Genomic DNA, 6,000 nt, shown 5'->3' on the forward strand with positions numbered 1-6,000 from the left:
CTAGCAGGTGCTACGTATTTTTTATGCAGTATCTCATTTAATTCTCACAAGAACCCTATGTACTAATATTATTCCCATTTTATAGGAGAGGAAACTGAGGCTCAGGGGTCAGGTTGCTGTCCCAAGTACACAGAGCTAGTATGTGGCAGAAGCCCAGGGGGAGTGCAGGGCTGTCTCCAAAGCCCTTGACTCTGGAAAGTTCTCCTAAAAGTACCAATGCTTACCCTCCTCACTGAAATTTTAATTTCATTGATCTGGGGTGAGGCATGGTGTTAAGGGCTGAATTGTGCCTCTCCCACCCCCAAATTTAGAAGCCCTAACCCCCCGAGTGTGACTGTGTTTGAAATAGAGCCTTTAAGGAGGTAATTAAGGTTAACTGAGGTTATAAGGGTGGGGCCCAAATCCGATAGATGGGTGTCATAAGAAGAGGAAGAGACACCAGGAGTGCGTACACAGAGGAAAGACCATGCGAGGACACAGCGAAAAGGTGGCCACATGAAAACCAAGGAGAGAGGTCTTGGGAGAAACCAAACCTGCTGACGCCTTTATCTTGATCTTGGATTTCCAGCCTCCAGAACTGTGAGAAAATTAATTTTCTGTTGTTTAGTCACCCAGTCTGTGGTACTTTGCTATGTTAGCCTCAGCAGACTAACACACGTGGACATCAATTTTTTTTTTTTTTACTCCCTGGGTAATTCTAAGGTTCACCTGAGATGAGAATCAGGACTAATCTAGGCTACACTCCTAAATTTGGTGGTAAGCCAGATTAGTGTGTTACAGGGCACATGCAGCTCCTGGCTGAAGCTCCCCAAAATTGATGCCAAACTCACAGGTCCAGCTGCCTGCCCCCAGACAAAAACCAAACAACCAAAAGTCAAATGTTGGTGAGAATGGAACTCAGCTTTTATTCAGGAATACCAGTGACCTAAGGAGAGATGTTAGGCTACTGCAAATCTCTGGTAAATTAGAAGGAGAATGGGCAGGCTAAAGCCATCACAAAGACTCAGGTTTACTGAGGGGTTTTTAAAGAGCAGGATGGGGGAATGGAACGTGGGAAATGAAAAGTGGGAGGGAGGGGGATGTGAGCAGCAAAGGCTTCATGCAAGGTCTCAGGTGCAAAGTCTTGCCAAGACTCTGTCCAGTTTCTGCTCCCATCTTTGCTGTTATCTCAGGGTCTGTGTAGTATGTGTGAGTCTGCAGTTTCAGGCTGGCTGGAAACCTACTTTACATTCATGTAAATAATGCCATCCTGCCCCATAACCAAGGTGCAAAATATCAAATAACCATGGGAAAAGAGGGAATTCAGAGAAATGCGTGCCAAGAGAAAAAAAAAAAAAAAAAAAAAAAAAAAACTATCTCCTTTGAAAATTTAGCTACAGCCCATGTGGTTTTAGGTCCTGACATGGCTTTAGTCCTGCTCACTCCAACACTAAGAGAAAAGGCAGCTTTGGGTTCTGGGATAAAAATGGGCTAACAACTTTTTGAACACTTGAAAGAATGCAGAAAATCCCCTTAATAACTCCACCTGCCCCCTCACTTTCTTTTATTTCTATTTACTCAACATCAGCACTCAAGGTAAATCAAACATTTCTTACTTACTTTCCCTTTGTTTCATTTTATGCCTGGTATTGCCAGAACTTTGTTTTATATTGCTCATTGCAAGGGCATGCTATTTCACTGGCATTACTGAATATATTTTTGTGGGTTGTTAGGAGAACTTACCCAACATTCATAACAATGTTCTCAAGGATAAATAAATGTATTTTAGGTTTCAAATACCAATTTAAAAATGGGATTTGGGAGCACATCCTGCATGTAGGTTTAAGGATGTCTGTATACTTAGGTGTTTTGGCATATGTTTGCTGAAATATTCATCATTAATTCTCTTTAGTGTGAATTTCACCATCCAGGCTTGCTGTGTTACTAGGATACTGAATTTAAATTTGTAGGCTTGCTCTTCAGGGTTGAGGTAACTTTAGATTTAATGATTCCCAAATGCAACAGAATCACCTGGGGATTAAAATACAAATAGCTCTGCCCCCATCCTAAACCTTCAAAATTACTCTCCTGAGCTGGGTCTGGGAATCTGTACTCCATTCATCAGGACCCTGCCTTATATTTGTGTGGTATTACTGGATGCATTTTATGTGACATTAAGTAATTTTAAAGCACGTAATATAGAATTGATTTTGTACACAAAATTTGAAATAAAGCCTATTCCCTCAAATTAAAACAAAATTTCAAGAATCACAATTTGAAAGCTTGTGAAGAAAATTACAACGGGCTGGCCTGGTGGCGCACTGGAGAGTGCGCCACTTGGGAGCGCGGAGGCGCTCCCGCTGAGGGTTCGGATCCCATGTGGAGACCGGTTCCTGCTCACTGGCTGAGCGAGGTGCGGGCGCAACACCGAGGGTTGCGATCCCGTTACCGGTCAGTAAAAAAGACAAAAAGGAAAAAAAAAAAAAGAAAATTATAAAAGATTCACATGATTCACCCTCATGCTGATAAACAAATGACTGCCTCTTTTGTGAGCATCATGACAGGTGTTTTGATCTGCTTCTGAACCTCCTGCAGTGATGCAGTGGATTGCACTGTCATTTAAAAATGTGCCGTAATGCCACAGCCAAGGGGAACCTAAAGAGACATGACTGCTAAGTGTAATATGGTATTCTGGATGGATCCTGGAAGAGAAAAAAGACATTAGGTAAAAACTAAGGAAATCTAAGCCAGATATGAACTTTAGTTAATAACAATGTATTGATACTGGTTCATTAATTGTGACAAGTATACCATACTTATATTAGATGTTAAGGAACCTGAATGTGGGGTATATGGAACCCTCTGTATTACCTTTGCAATTTTCTGCAAATATAAAATTGTTCTAAAATTAAAAGTTTATTTAAAATAAACAAAATGGGCCGGCCCCGTGGTGCACTCCGGAGAGCGCAGCGCTGGGAGCGCAGCAACACTCCCGCCACGGGTTCGGATCCTATATAGGAATGGCCAGTGCGCTCACTGGCTGAGCGCGGTGCGGGCGACACCAAGCCAAGGGTTGCGATCCCCTTTCCGGTCATGAAAAAGACAAAAAACAAAACAAAACAAAACAAAAAATAAAATAAACAAAATATTAGCTCAGTGGGTTAGAGCATGGTGGTGATAACACCAAGGTCCAGGATTCAATCCCTGTACTGGCCAGCTGAGAAAAAGCAAAAAAAGAAAATAATAAAATTAAAGAATTACAAAGATGTTAAAAATGTACTGTTATAATTTAAAATATTTTTATATTTTATAACATCATCCTTGTGTTTATTCAGCAGTGGTGCTAATGTTAGCCTTGAAAAATGCATGTAAAAATCTCTTTTTAAAAATGGCAGTAAGATGTAATAAAACTACATGAACACATTTCAATAACTGCCATGCTATTTGTACTATAAATTTAGGAGAGAGTACTCTGTGACATCTTAGAAATCATGAACACAGCCTTAAAGCAAAATAGGTACACCGATTGTAGGTTTATGAGCCACGTGATGGTAACATCCCACTTAAATTTTATTTCTACTGGGGAAATTGTCTTAAACTATGTGATGGCTTCAGAAACACATTTCTCATTTCTTGCATAAAACCAGCAGCTCTGACTATGAGAATTTTTGTCACAGAGAAGGGATCTTGTTGGAGACAAAATAGTGTATTGAAAAATTTTTTGATGGGCCACATCTTGACCATTAGCTGACAAATGGTCAAAACAGTGGTAAAACAGGCCAGGACATGCTTCAGGGTCCCATTAAGGGGTGGCAGCAGATTGTGCAAGTGGGACTTTAGGAAGGCAGTCAGGTTGTAATGAGAAGAGTCTGGGGAGAAGTCTGCAGATGTGGGCACTAATCCTGGCCTCTGTTCTGATCTGAGTAAGCTTGGAGAAGTCACTGAACTCCTTTGGGCCTCCCTCATCTGTGAAAACCTTATCTATTGTTGCTGTAGATAGACTAAGCTTCAAGAGACTTTGACTATGGTTAATATATGTAAGAAGGCTTTATAAACTATGTTAGGTATTTGTAAGGTTTAGATTTGTCATCGTTCTTTTAAACCATGCCTCAAAGCCTATATTTTGCCTACTTTAGTAAGAACTATACACCATGTTTCCTTTTATGGCATTAAAATAGTGAAGTCCAGGGGCATAATTTAAGTGACTCACTACTGCAGGGGTAGGGTGAGTTTGAACGAGGGAGGGAGGCAATGATCCCAAGATTAATCTGGAGAATTTGTGGGTGTCAGCAGCACCATTAAGCCTCAGAAACAAAGGGAACCTTTTGTTTGAGAGAGACCCTGAGGTGTCATCATGGTTATCACTGGTTTGCAGTGGCAGGAGGAACAAGGACAGCATTGTGGGCAGGTGTGCAGCACAGAGAAAAGACAGTATGAAGAGTGAGTACACAGAGTGTGGGAGATTGCAAATAGGTTGCGTCAGCCTGAGGAGAAAGGTTGCATCTTAGAGAAGAGATCTTGCCGGAGGACTGAATAGTTCATCAAAAATATTTTTCATGGCCACATCTTGAGCTGGGAAAACAACACCATGAAATAGAGTTAGATCCATGCATTTACGGCCAATTGATTTTCTACAAAGATGCCAAGAACACACAATAAGGAACAATCCATCCCTTTAATAAATGATTTTGAAAAATTGGATATCCACATGCTGACGAATGAAATTAGACCTTTATTTCACACCGTATTCAAAAATCAATTCAAAATGGGCTAAAGACTTAAATATAAGACCTGAAACTATAAAACTACTAGAAGAAAACAGGGGGAAAGCTCCATCACATTGTTCTTGGCAATAATTTTTTTGATATGATCCCCAAAACACAGGCAACAAAAGCAAAAATAGACAAATGGGATTACATCAAACTAAAAAGCTTCTGCACAGCCAAGAAAACAGAATGAAGCGACAACCTACAGAATGGGATAAAATATTTGCAAATCATACATCCGATAAAGGGTTAATATCCAAAGTATATAAGGAGCTCAAACAACTCTGTGGTAAGAAAACAAATAACCTGATTAAAAAAGGGGCTAAGAAGATATGGAACCAACCTAAATGTCCATCAACAGACAACTAGATAAAGAAAATGTGGTATGCATACACAATGGAATACTACTCAGCCATAAAAAAGAATGAAATTTTGCCATTTGCAGCAACATGGATGAACTTGGAGAAAAATATATTAAGTGAAATAAGCCAGGCACAGAAAGAGAAATATTGAACGCCCTCATTCATAAGTGGGAGCTAAAAAATAAATAAACAAAGATACAAAGAAGGAAACAATAAACACAATAATATGTTGAACTTTCAGAAGGAGAGAACAGAACTGTGGCTATTAGAGGTGGGAAAGAGGGAGGGGGGTTAGGGAGAAATTGGTTAATGGACACAAGGAATGAAATGTTATGTAATGGTAAATATGCCAACTATCCTGATTTGATTACCATTTATTGTACACAAATATTGCTGGTCCACTCTGTACCCCACAAATATGTATAATCAATTATGTTTCAATAATTTAAAGAAAAGATGTACTGTAAACATTTCACTTGCTTTGGACATTTAACTGTTACCCTTAAAAAAAATTTTTTAGCTATGATAAATATCAAATTGATGAAAAAAAGAAAAAAGAAAGAAAGAAAGAAAAAGGGGCAAAGGACCCGAATAAACATTTCTCAAAAGAAGACATAGGAAAGGCCAACAGGTATGTGAAAAAATGTTCACCATTACCAATCATTAGGGAAATGCAAATTAAAACCACAATGAGACATCACCTCACACCTGTTAGAATGGTTATTATCAAGAAGAAAATAAGTGTTAGGGCTGGCCCGTGGCTCACTTGGGAGAGTGTGGTGCTGATAACACCAGGGCAGCGGGTTTGGATCCTATAGGGATGGCCAGTTCGCTCACTGACTGAGAGTGGTGCTGACAACACCAAGTCAAGGGTTGAGATCCCTTTACCGGTC

This window comes from Galeopterus variegatus, unplaced genomic scaffold, assembly GCF_000696425.1.
Source record: "Galeopterus variegatus unplaced genomic scaffold, G_variegatus-3.0.2 Scaffold569, whole genome shotgun sequence".
NCBI classification, from domain to species: Eukaryota; Metazoa; Chordata; class Mammalia; order Dermoptera; family Cynocephalidae; genus Galeopterus; species Galeopterus variegatus.